We start from the raw sequence: 16,303 nt of genomic DNA, 5'->3' as shown, positions 1-16,303 counted from the left end.
CACAGAGCCGGGAAGGCAGGGCCCAGCCAGGCAGCGGCCTTTCATATGCTCGCTGCAATGTGTGAGCAGCGGCAATTCGGTGGCGGCCGGCGGGACTGTGCCCCTGCGGGAGCTGTTCATACTAGTGCAGGGTGGGGGGGTGGGGGGGTCGTTTGCAGCGCCGAACCACCAGAGGCAGTTCACAGAGCCGGGCCGCGGGGCCCAGCCAGGCAGCGGCCTTTCGTGTGCTCGCTGCAATGTGTGGGCAGCGGCAGTTCGGTGGCGGCCGGCGGGACTGTGCCCCTGCGGGAGTTGTTCACATGAGCGCGGGGGTGGGGGGGTGGGGGTCGTCGTTCACAGTGCCGAGTGGGGGGGGGTCGTTTGCAGTGCCGAGCTGTCTCTGAGCCAGGCCGGCAGGGGCCCAAGCAGGCTGTGGCCGTTTGTAAGTTCGCTGCAATGTGTGGGCAGCGGGAGTTTGGCGTTGGCAGGCGGGATCCGCGTTGCCGAGATTCACTCGTCTGGGACAAGCTGACCCCTCCAATAGACTTATTAATTCCCGGCAGGTCTCCTTTCAGTGGAATTTTGCTAGAAGTCCCTCAGCAGGTCGCATGTAGGTGTCTTCATTACTTCTTATGTCTTTGTTTTAGATATAAAAGTAATACTAACTTCATACAATGAGTTAAGAAGTTACCTCCTCCATTACTTGGAAGACTATCTCAAGGATTACTGTATAAATGTTTTATGATGCTGCTACTGAGTCTGTGTATTTCTTTGTGAGAAATTTTTGATTGCCACTTCAATCTCTTTGTTGTTATTGACATCTTTAAATATCCTATTTCTTCTTAATTCAGTTTTGGTACTTGGCATCTTCCTAGAAATTTGCTCTTTCTCATAGATTATCTAAATTATTGGGACAAAACATTTTATAAATATTCTATTTAATCATTTTTCTTTTAACTTCTATAAAGTCAATAGTAGTGTTCCATCTTTCACTCTTGATTTTAGTAATTGAGTTTTACTTTTATTCTACAACTTCCCTTCCCCATCAATTAAATTATCAATTTTGTTGAGCTCACTTTTTTGCATTACTTTGTGATTTGTTTTACTTTCCATTAGTTAGTTAGGAGTGTGTTGACTAATTTCTACACATTTGTGCTTTTTCTAATTTTCCTTTCATTATTGGTTTCCAATTTAATTTCAGAGTAGTCCAGGAACATGATCTGTAGGGTTATTTTTAATATTTTTTAAAAAAAATTTGTTCTTTTTAGATACACATGAGAGTATAATTTATTTTGACATAGTATACATATATGCAATACAAATTTCTAGTCTTGTAGTTGTACATGATGTGGAGTTATACTACTTGTGTATTCATATGTGAACATAGGAAAGTTATGTCTGATTCTTTCTACTGTCTTTCCTTTTCCCATTCCCTCTCCCTTCCCTTTATGCCCTTTTGTCTAATCCAATGAACTTCTATTCTCCCTCCCCTTATTGTGTGTTAGCAGCCACACAAATTTTTAGAGAGAACATCTGGGCTTTTTTGGGGGGGGGGGATTGGCTTATTTCACTTAGCATGATAGTCTCCAGTTCCATTCATTTACCAGCAAGTGTCACAATTTCATTCTTCTTTATGAATGAGTAATATTCCATTGTATATGTGTACCACATTTTCTTTATCTATTCATCTGTTGAAGGGCAGCTAGGTTAGTTCCATAGATTAGCTATTGTGAATTGAGCTGTTATAAACATTAATGTGGCTGTGTCAGTATAGTACACTGATTTTAAGTCCTTTGGGTATATACTGAAGAGTGGGGTAACTGGGTCAAATGGTGGTTCCATTCAAAATTTTCTCAGGAATCTCCATATTGCTTTCCAGAGTGATTGCTCCAGTTTGCAATCCTACTATCTATGTATGAGTATGCCTTTCTCTCCACATCCTCACCAACATTTATTGTTACTTATAATCTTGATACATTCTACTAGAGTAAGATGGAATCACAGTGTAGTTTTAATTTGAATTTTTCTTATTGCTAGAGATGTTGAACATTTTTTCACTACTTCTATTCAACATTGTCCTGGAAACTCTAGTCAGATCAATAAGACCAAAGAAAGAAATTAAATAATAGGATTAGGAAAAGAAGAAGTCAAACTATCCCTATTTGCCGATAACAGGATTCTATATTTTGAAGACCCCAAAAACTCCACTAGAAAACTTCTAGAACTCATAAATGAATTCAGCAAATTAGTAAGATGTAAAATTAACACCTATAAACTAATTGCATTCCTATACATCAGTGATGAACATGTGAAAGAGAAATTAGGAAAACTGTCCCATTCATAATAACCTCAAAAACAAAAACAAACAAACAAAAACCTTGTGAATCACTCTAACAAAAGAGGTGAGAGACCTCTACAATGAAATTATAGGGCACTAAAGAAATAAATTGAAGAAGATCATAGAAAATGGAAAGATCTCTTAAGTTCCTGGATAAGCAGAATTAATATTGTCAAGATGGCCATACTACCAAAAGCTTTATACAGATTTAATGCAACTTACATGAAAATTCCAATGACATCTTTCATAGAAATAGAAAAGGTAGTTATGAAATTTATTTGGAAAAATAAGAGGCCCAGAATAGCTAATGCAATCTTTAGTGAGTAAAGTGAAGCAGGAGGCATCACAATACCAGACCTTAAATTATGCCATAGAATTATAGTAACAAAAATGACATGGTATTGGCACAAAAACAGGCATGAAGACCAATGGAACAGAATAGAAGACCCAGAGACAAACCACATAAATACAGTTATCTCCCACTAGACAAAGGTGCCATAAACATGTATTGGAGAAAAGATGGCCTCTTCAACAAATGGTGCTGGGAAAACTGGAAATCCATACATAGCAGAATGAAATTTAACCCCTATTTCTCACTGCACAAAACTCAACTCAAAGTGGATTAAGGAACTAGGCATTAGACCAGAGCCCCTACCCTTAATGGAAGAAAATGTAAGCCCAACTCTTTATTATGTCATCTTAGGAACCAACTTTTCAATAAGACTCCTAAAGTGCAAGAAGTAAAATCAAGACTCAATAAATGGGATTGTATCAAAATAAATGGGATTTTTTAAATCAAACTAAAAGCTTGCTTCTTCACAGCAAAGGAAACAATCAAGAACCTGAAGAGAGAACCCACAGAAAGGGAGAAAATCTTTGCCACCTGCACCACAGATAGATTATTAATTTCCAGGATATATAAAGAGTTCAAAAACTTAACATTAAACAAAACAAAACAAAACAAAGCAACAAGTAACCCAATCAATTAACAGGAAAAGGAACTGAACAGGTACTTCACAGAAGGAGAAATACAGTCACTCAACAAATACATGAAAAAATGTTCCACATCTTTTTAGGGTTTTAATCCATTTATTAAGATTTGCTTCATGGCCTCATACATGCTTTGCTCTTGGAGAATGCTCCCTGTCTACTGGCAAAGCTATGCTGCAGGATGGAGCATCTCCAGGGGCCTCTTAGGTCTACTTGGTTAGCATGCTGTTTAGGACTTCAGTTTCCTTGTGGATGTATACAGATTCACACGGAGCCCTGATGGTACATTCCAGAAAAGGCAGCACCAGGAACATCAGGTATGGAGGTGATTTAGGGCCATAACATCCTTAGTTGGAGAGTGTTTGACAAAACAGCCACTCAGAGTCACCATTTTCTTGCTTCTACACCTGTGTGGCCACAAGACTTTCACAGATCAAGATATTAAGACACTTGAGAAGCACTTAGTATATATGATTCCTTTAATGAACGCATTACACAACTGGGGTAAGTCAGTAGATGCACTGCTACTTTCTCATTTATGATGTAGGGAAAATTACTCCAACTTTCTCAGCCTAATCTTCCTCATTTATAACATCAAAACTATATTTTAGATATTTTTTGTGTCAATGACATGACACAAAATATTCAAAACCTTTGGCTCATGTTAGGTGGTAAGTATGTATTTTTTCCTTTCTTTCCGTAACTCAGTCTCAGCAAGGATAGAGGTATTTTGATAATATTTCTCAATGCTTTCACCATAATCCTTTCTCTTTAATCTTTCCCCCTTACATTTTTTTTTCTGTAAACTTTTGTTACTCAATGTCTTTGTTATTGAGGAGGTATAGTTGTGAAATTCAGTGTTGATACAAAACATCTACAATGTTTCTTTCTCATATAAGCTGTAATATTTTCAAAGGAAAATTATGTGTGAGAAGTTTTAATACTTGCAAACTTTGAGGACGTGAAAAGTGCTGGCCCAACATGTGTTGGGTCCTGGATTTGATCAGGAGCACTGTGAAAATGGTAATAAAAATAATAGTACTAGTAATAATAATAATAATAATAATAATAATAATAATCTGCAATAAACATCATAAAATAAGAAAATCAGCTTTATATTCTTATCTACTTTATAGTATTCTATTTTGGCTTAGATCTCTGTGTGTTCATATGACAGTACTTTTCTTACACCATTTTGTATAAAGAGAGTAGAAAGAAAATCAACAATTTTTTTTCTAGAATAATTGACTTAAAATTATTTTTGACGCTTTAGTAAAATTTGTTTTAGCTTTACAGTTCCTCATTGGTATTGTTATATAAATTTTAAGGATGGCTCTTATATTTAGCAAAACATCTGCAATGTTTCTTTCTCATATAAGCTGTAATATTTTCAAGCATTTCAAATTTTCTTGTATAGGACTGAGATGGTGAGATTTAGGGCAATGTTAACTGTGGACGTATTATGGGTCAGTTGTCTGTAGTGGGTGCTTTACCTGGCCTGGTGATCCCTGGAGAGTCTAGACAGGTAGTTATATGCCTGAAGCCTTTCTGCTACTTGACAGCAGCTATTGATCATTTAACTAGACACTAAAGTGACTAAAAACCACCAAAAAAAAGATTGCCTAATTTCCAAAATAAAAAATTAGGAATTCAGCATTTTCAGAGTAGATTTCAACAATTACTTCAGCTACTACCAATTTACCCAAGGTTAGGGAATGTAACAGACAACGTCACTGTGGGAAGAGGTGCTGGTCTAAACTAATGGCTTTTGCAAAATTTACACAAATAAATGGCAGTACAAATCCACCACTTGGGCCCACCCTAGGGGATTTGGAAGGGATCTTGAGGTTAGTATCTCTGAAGTTTAAGCTCTTTGACTACATGTTCAAGCCACTCTTTCCTTTATCCTTACTAATATAGACCATGAATGATATTGAAATTCTCAGCTTTGTCATTTTCTGAACAAATGTACAATCTTGAACACTTCATCTAGTGCTCTAAGCCCTTGGCATTTATGAATTTCAGTCTTTGTTGCTGCATTCTGGTATCACTCTTAAACATAGATATATTCACTGGGTCAGGAGAAAGGAAAATACAATCCCTATCCCTAACTGTTAGAGAGTGGACAAGTGACCAAGAGTTTTCAATGGGTGGGACTCTTTCTTACTAATGTATCAATTCTAACATAGTAGCTGCCACATAGGTGGCTCTCAGTACATTAAACAACAATGTAATGAGCACTTCCTAATATTTTCAGTAAATTCAGGACAAATGGGATTCTCATGAAACTTACATGGCGATAGTAGAAGCAGAAGATAACCAATGTGACTTACTATATTCTAAAATACAGATAATAAAGCTGTAAGAATTACAAAGAAAAATACAGAAAAATGGTAGAGAGTGAAGGGTGTAGGCAGATCAGAATTCTGTTTTCTTTTTGTGAAGCAAACTCACCTCTGGGACCCAGGGGCTCACTTAGAACATTGATGTTCAGCCTTAATAAACTCAGAGATTGTTCTTGCTGTATTCCTGATTTGATGATAGAGTGTCAGAAACAAGAGTTTGTGCTTCTGAAAGATTCTTGATTTTTTTAACTAGGCTAGCTTCTTATTTTTATTTAAAATTTTATCTTTAAATGATAAATTATAACTATATTTTGAGGGTGCAATGTGATGTTTGGGTGAATGCATATATTGTGTAATAGTTAACATCAAGTTAATTAATATTTCCATTAACTGTAAAGATATTTTCTTTTACCAGTTTTGAAATATGCAAAACATTATTATGAATTATGGGACTAGACCACACACTAGATATCAAAAACATACCCTCATGGCTATCGCAACCTTGTGCCCTTTGTTCAACATCTCCCTATTTTCTACCTCCCCCACTTCACTCTACACCTCTGGTAACCCCCGTTCTACTTTCTGCTTTTATAAGTTAGGGCTCTTGGTTTCCATATATAAACAAGAGCATGTGGTTATTTGTCTTTCTCTACATGGCTAATATCCCTGTCATTTTAAAACATTACTTTCAGCCAGAGGCTGTTACAGAAGCCTTGGAGATATTCTTAATTTTCATGAGTCAAAAGGAAGGTGAGGACAAGGGTAGTAGATACAGATCGGTGTTTTTATTCTAGTCATCTCTCCTTCTCTGCCTACTTTTTTTTTTAAGGCAAATAGAAGTAGGAAGAGGAAGGGAGAAAATAGGACAAAATGTACTATTTTTGTTGACACTCCCAATATTGGCAGTTTTATGAATGTAAAAGGTAAAACTAAAGAGTCCGGCCTCAGACTAGAATTGGTATTCATACTAAGAATTCCTGAAATAACTTTTAAAAAGCTCCTATGAAAAAAATAGGCAAAGGAAATGATAAGTATACAAAGGAAATCCAAATCAGTTAAATAGTAAAGATGCCGAACATCATTATAATCAGAGAGATGATAATTGCAAATGCATTAAGCTACTAAATCATAACTATAAAGGTGAAAAAAAAGCCAGAGGAAATCTGAGAATCATTAAGTGTGGTTGAGGAAGCACAGAAATTGAACTCTGCTGGGGGCAGGGAAGAGTGCACATAATTGCTTTAAAGAACTTTCTAGTTCTTGAGGTTGTTTTTTTTTTATAATAGTAACAATTTTGCTTCTAGAAATGTAACCTAGAGAAATTCTCATGCTGCACGTGTGGAGATAAGCACAAAAATGTTCCCTGAAGCTTTTGTCAGCATAACGGAAACCTAAAGTTCCTAAAATCCCCAATAACAGGAGAATGGGCATACTAATTTTTGTGTGTTCAAACTATGCAACATTAAAATATCACACAGCATTGAAACATCATAGGAGTTAAAATAAGCTTCATGGATAAGTCTAAAAATACCTAATGCTAAGCAACTCAAGTTGCAAAAGGATACATATAGAATAATACAATTCAAATAAAGTTTGAAACCATGCGAAGTGATCATGAATATTTGTATTCACGCATACACACAATATGTAAGTTCAAAATACCAAATTCAGAAACCAGGTCACCTCTGAAAGGGCAAAAAAGGGAATCTAAGAGCATACGGTGGACTTCACCTACATCTGACATGTTTTATTTCCTTAAAAAAGGATAAAAATATAGAAAAATGTTGATTTCATAAAGCTGGATTGTAAGCATAGAATACTTATTTTTTTTTCCCATATTTTCTATATGCTTCCTATATGCTTGAAATGTTTCCCATGAAAAAGGAAATGAGAAAGAAAGAATATATTAATTCTAATTTATTTGGTACCTACTGTTGCTATGAGAGATCCCAGAAGCCCCCCGACACTAAATTTATGCAAAGTGTGGTCTGAGGGGCTCCCAACTCTGGACATGGTTGGGGAGGAAAGCCATGTACCTGTCCCTGCTTGAAATACATTATATGTTATTGTAAAATAACTGAGAGCTTTTTCTTCATCCTACATGTCCTTCTGGACCCCTAGCAGAGCTAACCAATTGAAGGGGAAGCAGCATTAGGCTTATGACCAGTTTCAAGGGCAAGGAGGGGTTAGAGGCCACTCTTATAAGAAATCTGGTGATGAAAGAAGTCAAGAGGTTATCAGCCCAAATCAGCAACAAGAACATTTTGGTCTTGAGAACAGATAAGATGTGATATTATTTGTAGGCAAAAATAACATTAATTGCAAGAAGAGTTCCATCTGTCAGAAGCATGTTCATTAATGGATTAACAAGAAAATTGCTTAGGAAATTTTCTTGCCAATAAAAATTTAAATTAGAATATTTTCAGAGAAATAAGTGAGAAAACTTTTTTATCTTTGAAGAAGAGACAGAGACTTCTATGAGAAAAAATAAGGAATTTGTTCACTTGACTTATTTTCATTCTAATAAATATTGAATTACTTAAGTAAATTCCAGTGAAAATAACATAAATCCAAACCTAACATTGTCATTAAAATCAATTTGAGTCCAGTATCTGCTTGGACAGCTGGCATATAACAGAATAAACATTTACTTCAGAGTGTCACAAGCACATTGGGTTTTATTTAGTGAACTCCTCCATGAGCGATTCAGAAATAAAGGTCCCTCTTGTGGGCCAGCCAGGAAGGGCTATGGCACCATGGGGACTGTGGAGGGCACTCGGGCAGCTGTTAAGGAAATAAAGGCAATTGCAAATGACAGGATACAGATCTGAAACTCAATGCATCATTTTATTGAAAACACCAGTTTTGCTCTCATTTTTTTTATCATCTTATAGGAGCTGTGTACCTACAACCATAGGTCAGGAATAACCACTTCTGTTTTAGAGCAATGGTGTCCATATAATAGTGTACAAGTGACTGAAAAGGGGGACATCTAGTATGACAACCAGGCTTTTTCTCTAGAAAATTACAAATCACTGATTTTTTCCTATTAATCGGAAAAAAATATTTGAAGAAAGGAGAGCCCTAAAAGAAAATGGTCTGCTAACCCTGGGGATCCAGGGTAGATAGCAGTCATTCATTTACCATCACATGTGTCACGAAATGAGCCTTTTGCTTTGCAGGTGGCATCATATTTACTTTTTACGGCAAATATGTAGGATGAATGCATTTTCCCTTTTAAAACTTGAAAACACATGGAGTGATTTTAATCTGCTCCTTAACATCACACAGCTAAGAAGTGATAGCTGTGGACCTGAGAGCATCTCACCACTCAGCCTAAAGCCCGTGGTCTCTGTCCTTTACTCTTAACTTGTTTTTTATCGTTTTTGCTCTGTAAAATGCATGCACTCTGTTTTCTAACCTTGGCTGTAACTTACATAGACATGTGGTACTCTCACTGTCACTGTTTTAAAAGTCTACTCTTTACTTTTTATGAAGACCTTCCACCATACTTTTAACCAAAGATGTGTTAACCTCCTTTGACATCTTCTAGGTTTATAAAAAATCGCTCATTTATTTTGTGTTTGATGCTTAAAAGGCAGGATGTTAAGCTCTTGCAATTTTTTCGCAGTAACACTTTGAGATAATTGCTCCTATTTTTTTTTCATTAGACAGACAAGGAAATTGAGTTTCAGGGTTGATAGGTCACATAAACAAGAAAGGTCTTGCAGCTAGCAAGTGGCAGAGCTGGGAATCAAGTGTCTGAATGTGCCCAGAATATGTGTAGCTACCTGTGCCTTGTTTCACAGCAGACATTTTCATTGCTTAGGTAACTAACAAAGTAGAATATATTTTCATGGTTTAAAGAATGTGTTAGCTATTGATCATCCTTCCTTAGAGACTTGGTTGTTGATAACTGTTTTGTTTGTTCTACAGTGTTAAAATGAACCCCAAACTCAGCAGCTTCAGACCAGAGTTGTTTACACTGCTCATGATTTCCTGGGTTAGCTTGTGCTGGGGTTTCTCAGGTGGACCTAACTGGGAAGCATGGCTTTGGGCTGTGGCCACAGAATGTTCCTGCTCCTCTGTGTAGGACTGAGGTTCAGTCGGCACTAGCCAGAGCAGCTCTGCTCTGTGTATCTCTCTTCTTTCTTAGCTCAGGTAACGTGACAAGTATGAAATAATAAGAAATGTGTTTACTGGTCTCTGCTCCCATTCTGGGAACAGAGCTTTAAAAACTCTTATAGTTTCCTGAGCAATAAAGGTAGTATGAAATTTTTTTTATTCTAATATTTAGTCTTTGGCCCTACTTCCTAACATAGAGCTCCTAAGACACTTGATATTTCTCAGGTGAGTGGAGCACTTTTCTTCTGATGAGGCAACTGTGGATAGGCTCCTGGATAAGGACTGGTCACCAAAAAGACCAAGCCAAAGCCTGAGGCTTGGAACTCTCAGCCTACCACACCCCATTTCTTCTGAGACTGGAGAGGGGCCAGAAATGAAATGAATAATAAACCATGTCTGGGTGATGAGGCCCTCACAAAAGTCCCCAAAGGACAGGATTTGAAGAGCTTCCTGTTGGTGAGCACATCCATGTCCTGGGAAGGTGGTACATACTTCCAGCTTTCAGTGGACAGAAGCTCCTGAGCTTAGGGCTCTGCCAGACCTCACCCTATACCCCTCTTCATCTGGCTGTTTTCTCTATCCTTTGTTGTATTTGTTGGTGACATGCTCAACTGGCAAGTGGAAGTGTCTTCCCCAGTTCTGTGAGAGGCTCTAGCAAAATCCTCAGAAGTGGATCATGAGAACTTGCAATTTGTAGCCAAGTCAGACAGTAGCTGCAGGTGACCTGGGAGGCAATTGCTTGCTGTTGGCAGCAGAGTGTAGGGTGGCAGTCCCATGGGACTGAGCTCTTAACCTGTGGGGGTCTGCCCTGACTGCTGAGCATCAGAATTGGGTTGAGTTGTGGGACATCTTGTGCTGGAGAATTACTTGGTATGAGGTAAAATCCCTAAACAGAGTCACAAGAGTATTCTGTATTGAATCTAGAGAGTAAAGTAGGGAAAACAGCTTGCTTCCCCGCTGTATACACCAAGGCATGCATGCCTTCTCATGGCAATAGCAAGGCCAAATAGAAGAAAAGGTAAAGAGCAAGGTCACTGAGATCTACACCCCAACAACACACTGCCATTTTGAACTTTTTCTATTGTACAAAGCAAGACTCATAATTGAACATGAGAGGTAAGGAAATGCATTCTGGTTTTATGGGATAAACTGTAAAATAATACAGTGTCATAGTGTTGAGCAGGGGAAGAATTGGAATTAATTATGCAATCTACCACGATGCCTAGCCTATTTTCTTATTTTTTAGTTTATTTATATTAGTTTATAAGAACTTTTCAAAGAGTTGGTGCCATTCATTATCAACATTTTTACTTTATAAAAAGTTATTATCCCCTTTTTTTGTAGGGGTTTGTCTCAGTCTGCATAGGCTTCTGTAACAAAATTCATCATATCGAGTAATTTATAAGCAACAGAAATTTGCTGCTCACAGTTCTGGATACTGGGAAGTCCAAGATCAAGTTGCCAAGAGATTCAGTGTCTGACAAAGGCTCTCTGTTTCATAGCTGGCACTTGGTTGCTGCATTTTCCTGTGTTAGAAGGGGGTGAAGATGCTCTCTCTGTTCTTTTTTCTAAAGACACTAATCCACTAACAGAGTTCCACCTTCATGACGTGATCATGACTGGATGCCCCATTTCCCAACACCACTTTACTGAGGATTAATTTGTAACATCAGAATTTGTGGGGACACAAACATTCTGACCATAGCAGAAGTTCTTAAAATTCTTCTAATATTTTGTACTAAATGAGAAATGTAAAGGACAGTGTATCACTTGCTCTTTGTATCTCAAGATTTGTGATATATTGCACAGATACACAGACACACACACACTAAAAAGAGCTGTTCAAAATAAATAAATAAACAAATAAATAAATAAATAAATAAAAATAAAGCAGCTGAACCCAAAAGAAAACGTCCCCTGCTTCTAAAGAGCAGGTTTTAGAGAGAAAGAATTCAATATTCAATGAGACATAGACCTTTGCTTGTAATACATGAGGGATCTGCTATAAGAAGGAGCAGGTTGTGCTCGTGGGGAGAAGCTGGGGAAAAGCTTCCATGTTGGGGGCTCTGGCAGTGGACCTTGTGCCCATCGTCTGTGCTCTAGTGACACTGCTTACACGTTGCCCACTTACCTTCCTCTTTTGGAGCAGCAGCTGAAGTTGAGGTCCTGGAGCAATCAGCTCAGGATTGCAGATTGTCCATCACCCTGACCAGCTATGCACATCCTCAGGCTGGCCACCTGCTCAGGGAGAACAGCTGACTCCAAGTCACAGTCACCTTTAAGGACCCTCAAAGCCACTCGCCAATGAGGCTCTGTCAGAAAGTCTGGGTATCCTGTGTTCTTTGCATTGATCCCTTTGGATAACTCACAGGCCAATCAGGTGTGACAAATGAGATTTCCCCAACCTCTTACCTTCTAACTTTGATTGTGCAGATTTTTTTTAACATAGAGAGCTTTAAAATAATTATACAGATAAATTTTCTTTTGTGTTTTCTGTCTTCAGATAAAACTGGAAATTTTTTTCTAGCCTCAACTTTTTTTCTGCTAAAACCTTAAGGAAGAACACAGGATTGGTATAACTTGCATTCTAAAATCTTTTAAATAATAAAAACAGCATATCTAACCAAGAAATTTTTAATTACTTAACTTCCTCCATGAGATTGCATTAGTTGTATTTGTGGGTTTTTTTTGTTTGTTTGTTTTGTTTTTCCTGGGCACTGGGGATTGAACCCAGGGGCACTCAACCACTGAGCCACATTCCCAGCCCTATTTTGTATTTCATTTAGAGATAGGATCTCACTGAACTGCTTAGGGCCTCACTTTTGCTGAAGCTGGCTTTGAACTCACAATCCTTCATTCTCAGTCTCCTGAGCTATATAGGCATACATCCCTGTGCCTGCCCATTAGTTGTATTATCACTAAAATTATTACTTAAACCTATTTTCTCCAAAAATAAATGCATTTTCAGGGATTTATTTTATTTATTTTCATTGAGAGTTCTTTACCTACCTTTCAATAAATCTGTCATGGTGCCCCATGGGCTAGCTGAGGCATTGCAACCAGTTCTTCCTAGTTCACGTCCTTCCTCCACAGCTTTACGTGCTCTGACTTTGAACAAGCTGATTAACTTCTCTGCGTTTCAATTTCCATGTACAAAATGGGGACGATGACAAAGACTGCCTCCAGATCCATGGTGAGAAGAAATTGAGATAATGCATGTGGACAGCTAGGACTGTGCAGCCTCATCATGTGATTTCAATAAATGTTGGTGGTTATTATTATTGTTACTCCACTCTGGAGACAAAATGGATGTTATATTGAACTTTGTCGTATCAGGTGAATTTTTGACTGTGTGTGTGTGTGTGTGTGTGTGTGTTGTGCCTTCTGAAACATCTATAATCCTCTTTTTTTAAAAGTCCCCTTTTCCTTTTTGATGTCCTGTCTTCATTGTACAACTTCTCACTCTTCTCTCCCTAAGCTTTCATTTCCTTTTTCTCTGGCTTCTCTCTGCCTACCCTTCCTTTACCATCTTCTCTTGTTCTTTTGCTTGGCTCTCTTCCAAACTTCTTTCTTTTGTTTTTTTGTCCCTCTCTCTTATGTGTGGTTGGCCTCCTAGGAGTCTGCAGTGGTCCCCACTGGAGCCTCAGCACAGGGGGACTGCTCCCGCTGTCTCCAGTCCTGTCTGAACTGAGCATCCTCTGCTTTTAAGTTTCCTATTTCTTTTTTTTTTTCCAGTCAAGTTCACTTCTATTCAACATAACCTTATTGGGCCTCTACTGTGCACCTGGCCCTGCAGAAAGCACTGGATATACATAAAAAAACAAACAAACCCTGCTGTTTCCTTTCACCAGTCTAGACAGATAGCTGTGATACAGTGTGGTGCATAATCAGATGAGGGTGCGGGGCAGGTGCTGGGGAGCATTCAGGCAGGCACTCAGCTCAGGCTGCCCCCAGCAGGCTTCTGCAGGAAGGGACTTACCAGAGGCTTGAAGAATGAGTTTGAGTTTGCTAGCTGGGAAAAAGGAAAAAAAAAAAGTGGGACACATTTTCCAGGCTTCCAGGTGCAAGGAGCAGTATGAGTCAAGATAAGAACCATGAATCATTGTGCAGCTCGGCAGGGATGAGAGATAATCCATGATTGCTAAGCATGAAGCATGGAGTGAAGTGATTCCAATGTTCTGGTTGCTTTTGTGTTTCCTGGTGGCTATAGAGAAATAAGTAACTTAGAATAGCTCCATGGGTAACCAGGAGAAAAATTATAGTATACAGTAAATATAATATAATTGTTTAATATGATATACCATGATATGATACAATTTAATTCTTTTAAAGAGAGAAGAGAGAGAGAATTTTTAATACTTATTTTTCAGTTTTCAGTAGACACAACATCTTTATTTTATGTGGTGCTGAGGACCGAACCCAGCACCCTGAGCATGCCAGGCAAGCATATTACTGCTTGAACCACATCCCCAGCCCTACAATTTAAATTTTAAAACAGCCTGACCCCTCTCCTTTTTCTAAGAAGTGTCTTGATATCAGCCACTTGGAATTCCTCTTTCCTCTTGGCTCCTACTCTCATTATATACCAAGGGATAAAGATAGTGGTAAGAAATGTCACCAAAAGAAACAAAGATCCAGGAATATTGAAGGAGGGAAAAAGTGGAAAGCAACCAGCACAGGTTAGAACTTTGGAGCATTTGGCAGGTGGCATGGGGAGTGGCAAGAGGTTTCAAAAATAACAGCCCTCCCTGTGGCAAGGGCCATAGTTGGCTGGGATTGTCAGTGCAGTTTTACTGTATCCATGTCTCTCCTTCCTGGCCACTAATTAGGATGGTAGGAAAACCACAGACTGAAATATGTCTAGTTCACATGTTTTCAGATACTTATCACTGTTAGGGATGATTGTTTACAAATCCAGTTTCCACTTTTCCCCAAGGAACCCCAGAATTCTTATTACTACAGCTATGCCCATTAGGGAGTCGAGTTCTTTATCAGCAGTGATTTACCAAAAAAAACAGTTTCTAATAATTTTAGCAAACATTTCTGATTTAATTTATCTTCAAAGTTGATTAAAATGAATGCTTCTGAGCAGTCAAACTACTTTGTACACAGAAACTTAAAAGAGAAGACCTTCTGTTGCCCATATATATAAATACCAATTCACATATTTGAGCTCCACTCTGCTTCAATGAACTGAAAAGCGCATGCACGGTGCTGAATTGCATTCAAAGCTTTGAATCATTTTATCAACATCAATACATCTTCAAAGAAGCTGACATGGGGAAAAAAAAACAGACATCGGAAAGTCATTGAATTTCAATCAGCAATTTATTACATAAATTTCAAATGTGCAAGCAATTACCGCTAAGAATTTTTTGGAAGTGAGTTTTATCAGAGAAACACAAATGATTATATACATTCTTAATCCATCTTATGGCTTTTAAAGAGGCCCACTGGGAATTATGCCTATGTAGTTATGACTGCTGCTGCCCCTATGGGATTTGGGGAGGCGAGTCCCTCCTTACTGGAGAACTCTTCACTCCTTATCTATTTTACTCAAAGTTTTAAAGAGAAAGTGTGATCTATCGTTGCATGTAAAGCTCATGTCAAAGACAATGATGTGAAACCCAATAACTACCTATATTCAGTTTGCCCATGCTATTTTTACAGAATCTGAGATGAATTGCTGCAAAGAATGGGAAATCTGAGTTACAAATACATTGCATTGGTTTTAGACTGAAAACTACAGATCTTTTTTGCCATACGTGAAAATCGAGTTCTGAATTTTGTGGGCAGTTGCATAGTTTTAAAATTATGCTTAGCAGAAAAAAAAATGTGAACATGGAACACAAGATAAAAGAGTGGGTGGCATATATTTAAGTGCCACCAAGCGGGGAAGGCTACCTGAGCATTGTCTAGATAGTTTAACTAGCTGTTCATGCCTTTGTGCAGCTGTAAGTTAGCCTGTACATTTGGAACAAGTGGAGATACAAATAATTTCTCTGTGATGCAACAGATCTGTCCCAAAATTTTCAGCCTACATGATGTGCAACACTTTTATATCTAACCCAGAAATCCTGCCATCCCATCAATACCCTAACTTCTAAAATGCTCTTAAACCAGTCATAACACTTTACTAACTTAAGAATCAAATAAAAAATTTACATATAATTATTTTATATTTGTGTGAAAGACCTGATTGTCTTTTTGAAAGTTATACTTTATCTACAGTACTCCCTAAAATATTCAAGATCAATGATAAAGGTAAAATAAAGACATTGACACAAATAAGACTTTCTGTGAATAGAAAGATTAAAATCAAGGAAAACAAAAATAGCATTGCACCAACAGGTAAGATATTCAGATGGAAGGAAGAGAATTTGGTCTGATCTTAACTTTTCCACTAATGTAAAATTTAAGTTTCAGTAAATCATTTATTCCAGAACATCCTATTTCTTGAAAAGGGGGCATATCTAATATGTGTAGTTCTGCATTTCAAGGAAATGGAGATCATGAAATCACCTTG

The sequence above is a fragment of the Callospermophilus lateralis genome (genome assembly GCF_048772815.1).
Source record: "Callospermophilus lateralis isolate mCalLat2 chromosome 17 unlocalized genomic scaffold, mCalLat2.hap1 SUPER_17_unloc_2, whole genome shotgun sequence".
NCBI lineage: Eukaryota > Metazoa > Chordata > Mammalia > Rodentia > Sciuridae > Callospermophilus > Callospermophilus lateralis.
This window is presented reverse-complemented; position numbering follows the sequence as displayed.